The sequence below is a fragment of the Impatiens glandulifera genome, chromosome 1 (assembly GCF_907164915.1).
Source record: "Impatiens glandulifera chromosome 1, dImpGla2.1, whole genome shotgun sequence".
In the NCBI taxonomy this organism is placed as follows: Eukaryota; Viridiplantae; Streptophyta; class Magnoliopsida; order Ericales; family Balsaminaceae; genus Impatiens; species Impatiens glandulifera.
Window position 1 is genome coordinate 31,867,954 of NC_061862.1, and position 17,674 is coordinate 31,885,627.

At 26.4% G+C, this 17,674-nt stretch overlaps 1 pseudogene; it reads right to left on the reverse strand.

The window, feature by feature from the left end:
• Nucleotides 1-4,291: 4,291 nt before the first annotated feature.
• On the reverse strand, nt 4,292-6,872 carry LOC124923771 (annotated as a pseudogene).
• Between the last annotated feature and the right edge of the window lie 10,802 nt (nt 6,873-17,674).

The window sequence follows — 17,674 nt, forward strand, 5'->3', positions numbered from 1 at the left end:
CGTGATAAATATATTTCATTTTTTATTTTTACTACTTATTCAACCCTTTGTACAGTCATGGAGATATATTTATATAATTTTTTAATAATACTTTTTTACTTTCTAGTTTCTATTAATTCTAAAGTTAACTTGTAGACTAATTTTGAAATAGGCGCTTAAACTATTATTTTTTATATCCTTGTAGAGTTTGTTAGTGTTTATAGTTATTCACTTTTTTTCAATTAAAAATAATTAGGCATATTTAAAATTCAAAATTCTCTTATAGTTTAAAGGGTGTATATATAATTTTTTGAAGTAGTTTTATTAACATTTAAAGCTAGGCATTTCAAAAATAACAATTTAATATAGACAGGAGAGAGCATTTTTTTTTTTTTATTTGTAGTACTTAACCACCTCCATCCCCAATTGAGTTTGTCATCTTTTTTCAGAGTATGAATAGAGAACTTTTATTTTTTTAATCAAAGTTAAATTTTGTAAAAATAAATGAAAATAGAGATGATGAAACACAGATTACTTAAGTAAATGACAATCATTATTTCTGAGTTTCACACCATGCAAAATCAATTACCATCATCATTTGAGCTCTGAACAAATCCAATGAAAAAAAAAAACAGAAACAATAATAGGAGGAACAAGCCGATTAAATAACCTATTTGTTGTTAAATAATCTATATATATATAATGATGCTTAATTTTTAAAGTGTCCGGATTGCCGGGTCGAGAGCTGTGGTTAATTTGAATATATGTGAGAGTAAATAGATACTTGGGTCGGATTTTGGGTTGACCCGCTCATACACTTAAAACGGTTAAAAATAAAATTAAAAATGTTATAAGTATGGTTCGAACTTGCAACCTAACAAAACAAGTAGAACCTTTTAACCAACTAGGCTAATAACACTTTATATTTTAAATTCAACCATAAATTTGATAAACGCGTGACATTTTAAAAATATAAGTTCAATTTTTTAACTAACTAATTTATATACATATAATGATGCTTAATTTTTAAAGTGTTCGGATTGCCGGGTCGAGAGCTGTGGTTAATTTGGATATATGTGAGAGTAAATGGATACTTGGGTCGGATTATGGGTTAACCCGCCCATAAACTTAAAACGGTTAAAAATAAAATTAAAAATGCTATAGGTATGGTTCGAACTTGCAACCTAACAAAACAAGTACAACCTTTTAATCAACTAGGCTCATAACACTTTATATTTTAAATTAAACCCAAAATTTTATAAACGCGTGACATTTTAACAATATAAGTTCAACTTTTTAACTAACTAATCTATCTATATGTAATGATGCTTAATTTTTAAAGTGTTCGGATTGTCGGGTCGAGAGCTGTGGTTGATTTGGATATATGTGAGAATAAATGGATACTTGAGTCGGATTATGAGTTGACCCGCCCATAAAAATTTTACCGTAATATTTTTTTCACGGTTTTTTATATTATCACTCGTACAAATGTACGGAATACATATTAGTTATTAATAAATGTAGATAATAAATTATCCTTACAACAAAATTGAACCGATGATTGATTGATAATTAATGGGTTAATATATATATATATATATATATATATATATATATATATATATATATATATATATATATTTGTAAATATTGGATTAGTGTAAGAACTGAATTGTATTTTGTTTTGTAATGTAAAAATTGGACACTAGATATTATAACCTAATCTTTTATATATACTTGTAATTATTAAAAAAAAAAAATATATATATATATATATATATATATTGATAATTTTAAGGTTAGTCATTGCTACTATTTAATTGCGGAGAATGTTCTTTACGATCTAATATGAGTAAAATTGTGGGACTTTAACTTCTCATCGAAGATCTCATTCTTTGGATGGAGTATCATGCATAGAGAAATTTTGACGAATAATATATGCACGAAGAAATGATGTATATGTCGAGTCGTTGAAGTGTTAGGTTAACTGATTTTAGCTAGACGAGTTAATTTATTTGGTTTGAATTTATAAAATTCCATAGTTAAAAATTAATGTTATCATGCATATATGACTTTAAATAAAAGTAGTTAAAGAGTTTAATGTTTGAGTGACATTTCTTTTTGACATGGAAACAAAAATAAGAGCTTGATTATTCTTGGAATATTTGGAAAAAGTTATATCTTATCTAAATTAAATTTTCTAATTATTTTATCATCATTTAAATCTATTATAAATAAAGTTTTCATGTTTTCTAGCTAGCTAATCATGTTTTCTTGACAAAATTACGAACAAATATTGAATGTAAATATATATATTTGCCATATAAATATATTCTAGTTAATAATATTATTGTTGTTAATAATTTGTATTGCTAGTTGATTCATTATCGGATTCGGAAGCAAAACGGGGCGCCACCTTGTGTATCAACGTTTAATAAAACAAACGCTTAATATTGGTTTACTATATAGCTCGTGACAATTAATTTGATTGTGTGTGAGAGTCAACCATGCATGAGTAGTCTTCATGGGAAGGATTTCATTGTTTCTTATTGACCTTTTTTATTTTATTTTTTGATGTTCATTTGATTTGGTTTATATATCGATAAATCATAAAACTTGGTAGAAAGTGGAATTCTACAAGCTCAATCATTAACCTAGTTGAAGAAGAAGATGAAGATATATGATTAACATTAAGTACTTAAGCGTTTGCTAACTACTTTGTTGTTAATCAATTGTTCAACAGTAGTATTATACCGGGTGAATACATTACTATATGATAGATAACATTTATGTTAAATTTAACTTGGGATTATGTTTAATTTGAGTCCGGTTTATGATTCTAGTCGGATAAATAGAGGGAATCATCACATATATATATATATATTACAAGAAAATGGTGTATTTGCGACAGAGTTTACCGACAAAATTTCTGACGAATAAATAATTTGCGACGCTGTTTTCATCTAAATAATTTTTTTGCAAATATGTGTGTCGCTAATACTTCGACGGGTAAGAAGTTAGTCGGAATGTTTTTGCGACGAATTTTCCTTCTTTAATTTTTCGACGAATTTTCTGATAAATATTAGCGACAGAGTTTACGATGATATTTGTGGCGCAAATTTTGACGACATTTCCTACGAAACAATAATTTTTTTTATTATTTTCGACATTTATTCTTACTATTTTGTTCATCACAACATATTCATAAAAAAATCCGTTGCAAATCTTTTTTTTAAAGTTTTTTTTACCTAATTAATTTTATATTATATTTAAATAAAATATAGTAAAGCTAAATATTAACAAAAATAAATTCAAAATATACATAAAATAAAATAATAATCAATCATCCATTATCACAAAATACATTCTAAATTTCTTTAACACTAAATATATCAACACAACGGAATAAAAACTTCAATTCTTCGAGCACATATCCACGATGAGTAAACAAAACCCGAAGCTACAATCAATTTAAATCAAATTCAAAATTAATTATAAACACTCTTATAGTACATTCAATTGAACATCAATTAATAGTGAAAATCGATTATCAGATCAGCTCGCTCACAATTGAAATAAAAATAAGCAATGATAAAATAAATTAAATAAAACTTTAATTTTAAATTAACTTGTACTCTAATGCATAGAGCTATACAAAAATATCATTAGTGTTTGCTGCAACTAATATAAACAGTTCAATGGTTTATGGCTTTGAAAACAATAAATGGCGAACAAGATCAATTAGAAGATTAACAAAACCTGAAGTCATAAGAGAATATGCATACTAGTCACAACCATAAAAGTGAATCTTTACCTGCAAACCAAATATAATAAAACCAAGTTTATTGATACAAGATTTTAACTTTTTTCACCAATTTTCCGAAAACTTGAATTGACACACATGCATTCATTAGCATCCTAAGATATTATTATTATGAATGTATAGAGATAAAACAAAACAAAAAAGACTTACCTTATTCCTAATATGTTAAGCTAGTTGTGTACATGAAGTTAGACCAAAAAAAAATTAAGCAATCAATTTTGGTACCAACTTTATTCATCATGATTATGATTATAATTAAACAATTAAATAGAAATAATAAATACTACCAACTTTATTCATCTTGATCATGATTTATTTTCCAAGGTATTGTGCGAGAGGAGGGATGCTTTGAGATAGACCTCTAGCTTCAAGGTCTAATCTTGACCTATATTTTTAAAGGCAACATCAACAATATAAGCCTGCACAAATCGAACAAACAAGAAACAGAGGAGTTAAATCAAAATCTTTGGAGTAAATTATCCAAACATATTAATCAAGAGCAACAACTTGTACCAAGAAGCAAAAAGCAACATCATAACAAGAAAAGTGTGTGTTTGTTAAATCAAAAGTAACGGGAAACCTTTGCCAGCTTAAAGAACGAAAAGATGATCCTAGCGGAGGAATTCTCGTGCACTGGAACCTTTCGCTTTCGGTTCTGCATAATGGTGATGTCTCTACCAACTTCTGCACAATTTGATGATTAATTGGTGTTGAACAAGAACAGAGTGAAAGGGTGGACGATGATGATAAAGTCGTTGTCTTTGGCAAAGGGCTGGTGGAAACGAGCTTCGCGAATGATACTATTCTGTGTCGGCATAAAGGGCACGCTATTGAACCTGAAGGCCCGTTGCCTGCAGTTGAAGTCATGTTGTTTGTCGAACACAGGTATAGAGCACATTGTGTGCAGAATTCGTGATCACAACCTGCAGAAGTACACAAAAATGAAAAACTATAGACTTAAAATGATAAATCTATTGACTATTTCAATTCAACTGCCTATTATACATTTGATGCAAAGCATGTAACACCAGAAATAATTCAACATTTTCCATTGGTTTGAAGGTGGTTCGTACCTTGTGCAGCAACTGTACATTTGTTCTCCAAACAAACGACACATGCATCAACAACACATGCGATAGAATCACTCCTCCATCCGCATTCTCTGTCAAAAGGGACAAAATATTTGAATTAAGAACACAATGAGTATGACATTGAAACTGCATTTTTTTTACCTAGTGATCTTGACCATGCTGAAAAGAGGAAGAGAAAGAAAAGGCGAAGGAAGAAGTTGAGGAGGTTCAGGTTGTGGCAGTGGGCTAAGGATTTGCTCAAGCCAATCTCTATGCCACGATCGCGACACCATCAATGGAGTCAATCTGTTAGAATATTGTAAAAATTGTAAAAAAAAAAAACAGATTAAAAAGACAAACAACAGACGTATACTTACCCGTTTGTATTTTCAGTTGTCAAATAAGAACCCCATGAAATCAAAATCTGAATATTATCAAAATCAATAAACAATAATTAGATAGAGACCAAATATCAAAACGTGCACAAACCTGACAACATTGAGCATTTCCAACACAAGCAGCGTAGTGAAGAGGAGTACATCATGCACCTGTCACCTAATTTGTGATTATAAACTTATCTTAAGGGAAATACATTAAGCAATAATAAGATGGGATGGATTTATTTACCAATTAAATCAATTGTAGTTCCATCTCCAACAGTAACTTGAGAAACAAAAGCTCCAAAATCAAGAAATAATGAATAGTTTCAACATGTCCATTAAATGCAGCCATATGAATAACAATATAAGCATATCTATTGAGTATCTCATATAATGCCCTATAATACCAACACAAACACAACTCAATTTAAAAAAAAACGAATTTAACAAAGCGAGATTACACACCTTTTGTCAAACTCCGAGTTATTAGAGTCCTCGTCATTTGTTGTTGTAGTAAGGATGTCCCAAACATTTGGAGAACTGGGAATATAATCCGTGAGGAGGAGGCGAATGCATCGAGAATGTCCATTCAATGCAGTTAAGTGAAGGGCGGTTCCTCCATTTAGGTAATCTACTTTGTGAATCTAATAAGATCATCCTCTGTTAATAATAAGTCAATTCAAACCACATTAATAAATTAACAAGAAATACTCATACATTGGCCTTGAAGAGAATCAAAATTTGAACAACCTCCTAATGCTCATGTTGACAAGTTTGCATCAAAACAGTCTGTTCATTTATTCATCCATTTAGAAATTTAGAATCAAAACTTTCAAATGAATGAAATGATTATTCAAGAACATACATGTCCTCTGTAGTTTCTCAGATTAATATATACACCCAACTCCAGTAAAAGTGAAACGATCTACAAATGATTTAAAAGTGTGTTTGTTGAATCAAAAGCAATATCAGAACACAGAAGCAAAGAAGCGAGTCGATATCGAACTTCCAGAAGCAGCTATGCTATACTAACTGCCCATGATTTTAAAAAGTTAAATGATTTTCATAACGCACTACAATGTTTGAACCAAGAGGGATAAGAAGCAATTTCAATCCAGCCTGCCTCAGTTTTAAAAGAATATCAACTTCTCTCATATATATATATGTTGTCAATAGCTAAATAAAATTCTCTTTTAATAACACTATATTAAAGTTGTTACTATGATCATACATTTCTACAAATTAACATGAAAGAGTGGAATTAGAGCTATGAAAACTTCAAATGGTTGAAATCCTGTCATGTGTGAGTTTGAAGAAAACTCTATACCTTCAGAATTCAGTGGTACCATAATTACTAATTCTACGCTACAGTTCAGTCAACGATAAGTGAATAACAAAACGATTGTAAATTCTAGTAGCGACTTGTCAAATACAGAATGCATAATTTCATTCAAATAAGATTTCATATTTGAGCATAACAAAAACAAAACAGATCAAACAATGGAGTATTATTTAGGGAATCGGATGATCATCATCAAAAGTATAGAGGAGAAGAAGAGGATTACCTCGCTCGCAAACAGATCCATATGAGAAGAATCGAACTGAATAAAGTTGGGCAATTTGACCGATAGCCGGAAGGGAATGAATTCCCGGTTAGAGTGAAAGTAGCGGTTGAGATAGAGGAAGCGCGATGGATGATGAAGGTCTCGTGGTTAAATGGGGAACCAAAATTAAAATTAGGTGTGAATGAAGGTAAACTGTTTCCACGGGATTTTCGACGCCCAACATTATCCATGTACTTTTCGACGCCCAAATATTATCAACCTAATTTTCGACAACCCAAACATGATCCAATGTAGTTTTTGACGCCCAAGTATTATCTACGTAGTTTTTGACACTAAAATATAATATTTTATTTCATAAATTAATTTTATATATTACATATTAATTTTATGTTTAAAATAATTCTAAAATATAATATTTTATTTCATAAATTAATTTTATATATTACATATTAATTTTATGTTTAAAATAATTCTATTTTATTTATTTTATTGGTTAAGGAAGATTGTATTTTATAATTTTATAAATTAATTAGTTATATATTTAATTTATAATTATATTATATATTATTCACGATTTTTGCTATAATAATATTAAATATTTTATTTTATTTATAAATGAATTTTAAGATAATTATATTTTATTTGTTTTATTAATTAAGTAAGATTTTATCAATATAATGTGTGACGAATTTTTCACGTCGATTATTTTCTACCATTTTTTTAACCAACTAAAAAAACTTCGACGATAATCATTTTTCGTCTCAAATTTCATCCAAAATATAGTTTAAATTAATTGACAGATTTTGCTACGGAAATTTAGCTTTTAATTTAGCAATAATAATTGATCATAGATAAATATCTTTATTTTTTGCAATAAAGTTTTCTTTATTCATTAATATTTGCGACTGTTTATATTTTTCGTGGATTAAACCGTCACAATATCTGTCGCATATTTCCGATGTCAACTATGCGTCGATAATTATTCGTCGCTAATCAAGCGTTTTTTTTTATATATATATATATATATATATATATATATATATATATATATATATATATATATATTGTATTCTAACTAAATAATTTATGGGTAAATTAAGGATATTTGCATTTCCATACCTTATCAATTATTATTATTATTTTTTAGTTTTCTTTTCTTTTATTTTGCTTTTAATAAAATAAAATTTGAAAAAAGTACACATTAATAATAATAATATAATATGATTGAATTGAATTGACTTTACAATATTAACATTTATAATTGTTTACTATTGTATGATTATTAGTAATTTATTTTCTTAGATAATGAGATCTGTATTAATTGAGATTAATAAATTGAATAAAAAATAGTATACAATTTCATTGGTGTCCATAATTGTTTGGCATTATTCCTTCCATGTGATAGGTTGTCATCCTTCATTCATTACAAAACAATCAACGTTTAAATTGGTGCAACAATAATAATTTACGTTTGTGCCACACCTTATTTCAATTTTTTTTTTTAGATAAATTTTTTAATTTTTTTTTTTGAAATAAAGTAACTCACTTCAAAATTATTTTCTCACAAAATGTTCGCTCATGCACTATTTTGGAAGTGATTTATTAACATATATTTATTTTGGTTGGATAATGGATCAACATTGAATAATAAATATCATACATTTGTGCATATTTTATTTATTTGATGGTCAACTTTTTTGGAATGATAAAATGACAATAATAAAAAACAAAGTAATTAACAAATTCAAGTTAGTTGAGAATAAATCCTTAATTTTGTAATATGTATTTGTAACAAAATAATGACATGAATGTTGTATAAAAGGAACATACAAAAGTGTCCCATTAATCTAGTAGTGACCATGAGCGTTGGATTAGACTCTAGATATTTTTTCAAATAGTTAGGAGAGACAAATACAATACACAAGTATATACAAACATCAAAAAAGTAGAAAAATGAATTATGTAGACATAAAAGGAAAGCCTATACAATCATTTTACCTAACTCTACTACCACCACATGTTAGGTTAATTGTTCTATATGGCTTTCAATAAAATAGTTAAAGAGCTTTAACTGTTTGAGGAGCATTTTGATATATATGAAAACAAAAATAAGAGCTTGATTGATCTTAGATTATTTGAAAAGAAAAAAAAAAGTTATATCACATCTAAATTAAGTTTACTGATTATTTTATCCTTATTTAAATCTATAATAAATAAAATTTGACTATATTACTTTTACAGGTGATAGATAGTTACAAGAGAATTCAAAAGGATTATAATGTTAGTAATTAAAACGATGAATGACAATTTAAACAAGTTTTTAAATTATAGAGGATCAAAAGAGACTAAAATGTATTCATAATTTTATTTATTTAGTTTTTCTTCTTCAATGTTGGACCATATATATATAATATATATTCTCATTTTTATTTAACTAATAAAAGTATTAGTTTAAATTTTCAAAAAAAATGTTATAAACCTATGAATTGTTTAGATCTAGTCAAAATTTCAAATTATTTAGAATAATATAAATTGATGGTGAATATTGTAGAACAATGCAATGAATGACTAAAACAAATTTCAAGTTTTACACATGTTTTTTAGCCTTGATAATTGCATTTAAAGCTCGAATTAGTATACATAATGATTGATGAAGATTTGATATATGAAAGGGTCTGTATAAGAAAAACATGAGGCAAATTCAAAATACTCATATAGTTTAAGGGTGTGTATATATATTAGCCCTCTATTATTTCATATCCTTAAATAAACACCTCACTCTTCTGTAACTTTTAAAACTCTTTCTTACATTTATAGCTAAGCATTAAATTCAATAATTTAATACATACGTGATAAATATATTTCATTTTTTATTTTTACTACTTATTCAACCCTTTGTACAGTCATGGAGATATATTTATATAATTTTTTAATAATACTTTTTTACTTTCTAGTTTCTATTAATTCTAAAGTTAACTTGTAGACTAATTTTGAAATAGGCGCTTAAACTATTATTTTTTATATCCTTGTAGAGTTTGTTAGTGTTTATAGTTATTCACTTTTTTTCAATTAAAAATAATTAGGCATATTTAAAATTCAAAATTCTCTTATAGTTTAAAGGGTGTATATATAATTTTTTGAAGTAGTTTTATTAACATTTAAAGCTAGGCATTTCAAAAATAACAATTTAATATAGACAGGAGATGGAGAGCATCTTTTTTTTTTTTATTTGTAGTACTTAACCACCTCCATCCCCAATTGAGTTTGTCATCTTTTTTCAGAGTATGAATATAGAACTTTTATTTTTTTTAATCAAAGTTAAATTTTGTAAAAATAAATGAAAATAGAGATGATGAAAGACAGATTACTTAAGTAAATGGACAATCATTATTGCCGAGTTTCACACCATGCAAAATCAATTACCATCATCATTTGAGCTCTGAACAAATCCAATGAACAAAAAAACAAAAACAATAATAGGAGGAACAAGCCGATTATTTGTTGTTAAATAATTATTAATAAATGTAGATAATAAATTATCCTTACAACAAAATTGAACCGATGATTGATTGATAATTAATGGGTTAATATATATATATATATATATTTGTAAATATTGGATTAGTGTAAGAACTGAATTGTTTGTTTTGTAATGTAAAAATTGGACACTAGATATTATAACCTAATCTTTTATATATACTTGTAATTATTAAAAAAAAAAAAAAATATATATATATATATATATATATATTGATAATTTTAAGGTTAGTCATTGCTACTATTTAATTGTGGAGAATGCTTCTTACGATCTCATATGATTACGATCTCATATGAGAAAAATTGCGGGACTCTAAGTTCTAATCGAAGATCTCATTCTTTGGATGGAGTATCATGCATAGAGAAATTTTGACGAATAATATATGCACGAAGAAATGATGTATATGTCGAGTCGTTGAAGTGTTAGGTTAACTGATTTTAGCTAGACGAGTTAATTTATTTGGTTTGAATTTATAAAATTCCATAGTTAAAAATTAATGTTATCATGCATATATGACTTTAAATAAAAGTAGTTAAAGAGTTTAATGTTTGAGTGACATTTCTTTTTGACATGGAAACAAAAATAAGAGCTTGATTATTCTTGAAATATTTGGAAAAAGTTATATCTTATCTAAATTAAATTTTCTAATTATTTTATCATCATTTAAATCTATTATAAATAAAGTTTTCATGTTTTCTAGCTAGCTAATCATGTTTTCTTGACAAAATTACGAACAAATATTGAGTGTAAATATATATATATATTTGCCATATAAATATATTCTAGCTAATAATATTATTGTTGTTAATAATTTGTATTGCTAGTTGATTCATTATCGGATTCGGAAGGAAAACGTGGCGCCACCTTACGTATCAACGTTTAATAAAACAAACGCTTAATATTAGTTTACTATATAGCTCGTGACAATTAATTTGATTGTGTGAGAGTCAACCATGCATGAGTAGTCTTCATGGGAAGGATTTCATTGTTTCTTATTGACCTTTTTTATTTATGTTTTTGATGTTCATTTGATTTGGTTTATATATCGATAAATCATAAAACTTGGTAGAAAGTGGAATTCTACAAGCTCAATCATTAACCTAGTTGAAGAAGAAGATGAAGATATATGATTAACATTAAGTACTTAAGGGTTTGCTAACTACTTTGTTGTTAATCAATTGTTCAACATACCGGGTGAATACATTACTATATGATAGATAACATTTATGTTAAATTTAACTTGGGATTATGTTTAATTTGAGTCCGGGTTTATGGTTCTAGTCGGATAAATAGAGGGAATCATCATATGATTTTTTTTATTTTTTTTAATTTTTTTTTTGGGTATTCTAACTAAATAATTAAGGATATTTGCATTTCCATACCTTATCAATTATTATTATTATTATTATTATTTTTTAGTTTTATTTTATTTTATTTTTCTTTTAATAAAATAAAATTTGAAAAAAGTACACATTAATAATATTAATAATAATATAATATGATTGAATTGAATTGACTTTACAATATTAATAATTATAATTGTTTACTATTGTATTATTATTAGTAATTTATTTTCTTAGATAATGAAATCTGTATTAATTGAGATTAATAAATTGAATAGAAAATAATATACAATTTCATTGGTGTCCATAATTGTTTGGTATTATTCCTTCCATGTGATAGGTTGTCATCCTTCATTCATTACAAAACAATCAACGTTTAAATTGGTGCAACAATAATAATTTACGTTTGTGCCACACCTTATTTCAATTTTTTTTAGATAAATTTTTTAATTTTTTTTTAAATAAAGTAACTCACTTCAAAATTATTTTCTCACCAAATGTTCGCTCATGCACTGTTTTGGAAGTGATTTATTAACATATATTTATTTTGGTTGGATAATGGATCAACATTGAATAATAAATATCATACATTTGTGCATTTTTTTTATTTATTTGATGGTCAACTTTTTTGGAATGATAAAATGACAATAATAAAAAACAAAGTAATTAACAAATTCAAGTTAGTTGAGAATAAATCCTTAATTTTGTAATATGTATTTGTAACAAAATAATGACATGAATGTTGTATAAAAGGAACATACAAAAGTGTCCCATTAATCTAGTAGAGATATTTTTTCAAATAGTTAGGAGAGACAAATACAGTACACAAGTATATACAATTAAACATCAAAAAAGTAGAAAAATGAATTATGTAGACATAAAAGGAAAGCCTATACAATCATTTTACCTAACTCTACTACCACCACATGCATGTTAGGTTAATTGTTCTATATGGCTTTCAATAAAATAGTTAAAGAGCTTTAACTGTTTGAGGAACATTTTGATATATATGAAAACAAAAATAAGAGCTTGATTGATCTTAGATTATTTGAAAAAAAAAAGTTATATCACATCTAAATTAAGTTTACTAATTATTTTATCCTTATTTAAATCTATAATAAATAAAATTTGACTATATTACTTTTACAGGTGATAGATAGTTACAAGAGAATTCAAAAGGATTATAATGTTAGTAATTAAAACGATGAATGACAATTTAAACAAGTTTTTAAATTATAGAGGATCAAAAGAGACTAAAATGTATTCATAATTTTATTTATTTATTTATTTATTTATTATTTATCACTAATTAATATATAATCAAAGCCAATAGATACTATAACTTAATTATATATTTACAAGACAGAAACACTTTAATGTTCGTGTGGTGGTAAGTCAAAAGAAGACAACACTTTTCTAATTTACTCCTCATTTAATTATATCTTGTTTAGTTGTGGGTGCAAATTATATTTTAGAATTATTTGACTCAGAAGACTATATATATACATAATTTTTCAAATTTAAACTTTTTAATAATAATAATAAAAATAAATAAAGAATTTCACCTTCACTTTAATGGAGTAAATATAAATGTAAGGATCGGAATGAGGCCAATTGAAATGTTGGACCTTGTGAAGATAAAATGTATTAGGGATTAATTAGTACAAATTAAGGTGTGACATAATTTGTTTAAAGTTCAATGAAAAATAGAAACTACAAATAATAAAATATATAACAAATAATAGTAACAAGTACGAAAACAAAGAGAATTAAGACAAATAAATGAAACTAAACTTAATCGCTTTTTCTTATTCTCTTAATTTTGTGACCTACTAAATATATATTTTTGAGAACAAACAATATGGTAGCTTAATTGTGATAAAATGATCTTACATATATATATATAATAGATCAAAAGGTAATAATAACCTTATGATTTAAATGACAATTTTGATTTAAATGAGGGGGTCAGGTAAAAAATATCATTCTAATCTTTTTTTAAAAATTAAGAAAAATTAGAGAATAATAAATTTAAAAATAAAAATAACTTCTCTCTCCCTTTCCCAAACAAAATGACAAAAGGTGGGGGTAAAGTAGTAAAAATAAAAAAAAATGCTCTCTCCAATTCGTATTAAATTATTGTATTTAATGCTTAGCTAAAAATGTAAAAAATAGTTCCAAGTGTTATAAAAGAGTATAGTGCCCATTTAAAGATATGAAATAATAGAGGTCTAACTTATATATACACCCTTATAGTATATTAGTGTTTTGAATTTGCCTCATGTTTTTTGCTATAGACCATTTCATGCTAATATTTTTGATTGAAAAATGTGGATAGCTAAAAACACTAACATACTTTAAGGGATATAAAAATATAATAGTTTAAGGGCCTATTTCAAAAAAATATAATAGCTCAAAGCTAGTCTTACAGTGAATCCTTGTGACATAGGCATACATAACAAGAGATTAGTACATGGAAGAGATATCACTAGACATTGTAATACATTAAATAAATAACCTATATTTGTTGTTAAATAATTATTAATAAATGTGGATAATAAATTATCCTTACAACAAACAAAATTGAACCGATGATTGATTGATAATTAATGGGTTAATATATATATATTTGTAAATATTGGATTAGTGTAAGGACTGAATTGTATTTTGTTTTGTAATGTAAAAATTGGACACTAGGTAATATAACCTAATCTTTTATATATACTTGTAATTATTAATATATATATATATATATATATATATATATATAAGTTTCAATGTTAAATTTCTCTCTTCATTCTCAATTATGAATTTGCAGTTTCTTGAGAAATCATCATGTTCCATAGAAATGTTAATTAAGTCACCACAAATTAATTTTTAGATGGGTCATGTGGCTAAACTAGGGCAGCAGTATAAGTTAATTAATTATAAATATTTTCTTTTAAATTATTTACATTGAAAAGGAGAAGTAATATATTTTCCTAATAAATGTTGTTATATTATATCTTTGAAGAAGAAATTAGTAAGGATGACATATCTTAATACTAAATTAATTAAAAAAAAAAAAAAAGCAATGGTCATGCTTCTTTTCAATTCTTACTTTCTAGTTTTCAAAGCAGGTTGATTTTGAAATAGGCCCCTAAACAATGATATTTGTTTACATCTCGTATAGGCTTTAATTATATATTAGTGATAAATTAATAAATGAATAAAGTTTGAATAGACAGATGAATATATAATCAACTTCCAGTACTATTGTATTATTTTGTGATATTATTATATATCGAGGTAATGAAATTAAAAAAATAAAATAAAATTGGGTATATTTGTTCTAGCCCTCTAGCTCTGACCAATCCATCTGTTGACAAATAGGAACAGCAATTCGTTATCTCCTTGTTCAATGTTTGACCATATATATATCCTCCCTCTATCTCCCCCTCGATCAGATTAAAATCTGCAACCAGATCAAAAACAAGAAATTAATAGACATGGATGATAAATTAAAGTACTAACTAATAAAGTAACATATATACATAAAATAAAACCCACATAATTGATCATCACGATCGAGCTTGGTGATGAACATTGTTTAGTACGTAGTCTACTTCATGAACCAATTAAAGAAGCTTGGACTTGGCCCTGGCTGCAGGCTGTACGACGTCCCTGGTACGTACGTACCTAGACATGATAATATTGACACAACACAATATATATATATATATACATATGGAATAATTAATTATATATTTACAGACAGGAGATCGAGAGCCCAAAGTGCTCTCTAGCTCATTTATTGAAAAAGCAGATAAACATAGTCCCAAAGTGTTGATGATCAGTTGTTGGAGATGATCAGTACTATTAGTTATTAATTATTACAAACCCAAATATTAATTAAATAATTAGAACTTAGGATCAGGATATCGAACCCAGAAGAGATCGAGAATGAGAGGTAAAAGACATATGGAGCATGATAAATCGGATAGAAGAAGAAATATGGAAATAAAAATCATATTTTAAGAAGTGTTGTTGTTAAACAACACGACTTAAGGAGTATATACTTAAGTCTTCTCCTTCTTCTTCCTTTTGCCCTCCCCTTAATTAATTAATTAGTTCTTACCGACACATTGGCATGCGTCGGATCCACGAAGGCAAACTGATTTTATGAAATTTTTCAGGCCGGTCACAGCTTGACACGCCATGCGGCATCTTGCTTCTGAACAAAGTCCAAGGTTGATTGTGAAGGTTTTTCCATGCACGGTAGTAGTACTTGTGGCAGCTATCAGCACCAAAATGCCCATCAATATCATCAGCTTCTTCTTTGACTTTGAACTGCAAGACGAAACATCATAAGAAATAGACATATTAATTAACAAAGTGATCGACTCGAGATAAACAAATTATAATGTTTGATTTGTTTTGTATATATTTAGTTTCTTTGTGAATGTTTATAAGAAGGTTCTATTCTATTTATAGGGACGGGAGACTGTACGTGGGAAAGAAGAAATTAAAGCATATACATGCATATATTAATTAATTAATTAAAGCCCCCCATTATTTAGAAGTTGTTTAAATTTGCGTTCATACTTTTAATTACCAACATTTTAGTCTCTTTTGAACCTCAATTATTTTAAATTCTCATTCATTCATTATTTAGAATCCATTTGAATTCTGCTGTAGCTATATATCACGTAATAAGTGAAATTTTATTTATTATAGATCTAAACGAGAGGGTAAAATAATTAATTAGTAAACTTAATTTACATGAGATATAACTTTTCTTTTCCAAATAAATATTCAAGATCAATCAAGCTCTTATTTTTGTTTCCATATCGACTATTCTCTCTCAAACACTTAATTTAACATCTTTAACTATTTTAAATTATAAAACTATAACCAAATATTTTTTAAATGTGGAAATCATTTAACATAACACGTGGTGTGGTAGGTAGAGGTTAGGTAAAATGGTTATATCATCTTTCCTTTTATGTCTATATAATCCATTTTTCTACCTTTTTTTTATGTTTGTACATTCTTGTGTATTGTACTTGTCTCCCCTAAATATTTGAATGAAAATAGTGGTTCATCCCTTTAAATGTTTAGCAAATAAAAAAAAAATGGTTAACTTTAAATATAATAACTCCTTTAATTGGACAAACTAACCATAACCCTCATTCTAGTCTATTCTCTCTCATTTTATTATTTTAATCCAACACACTTAAGAGTTTATTGTGCCTATAATTAATAACAATTTGACCCATATTAAATTAAAAGAGGAGTTACTTAAGTTAAATTGGTAAAAAATATTACATCCTTCTTTTTCCACAATACTGAATTTAATATGCACCTCATGTTCCTTCTATAAACCTTTCATGTAATTGATCATGAATAAGATTTCTATGAAAAACAAAACAAAAATTATGTAAAATAAGTGTATATTAAATTTAATTTTTTTTTTATTCAATTAATACAGATTTAATGATCTAATAAAAAAATTACTAATAATAATACAATAGTAAACAATTATAAATGTTAATATTGTAAAGTTAATTCAATCATATTATTATTAGTGTGGTATTTGTTTTTAACAAATTTTATTTTATTAATAACAAAGTAAAATCAAATGGTATGCAGATAAAAGATTGAAAAATATAAAATAAAATAATGATAAGGAATATTGGAAGTGCAAATATCCTTAATTTACAAATAAATTATTTAGACTACCAAAAAAAAGAAGAAGCCATCTGATGATTCCCTTTATTTAATAGTCTGCAACCATAGGCCCCCCACCCAAATTAATATACAAGTCTTAGTCAAATTTAACATAAATGTAACCTATCAAATATTAATGAATGCACCCGACATAACATTACTGAAGATGCTCTATTAAGAATTGTACTTTCTATCAATTGTTATGGACTTGTTTTAATTCACCTAATTTATCGAAAACAAAATCAAATAAATTTTAAAGAATGAAAA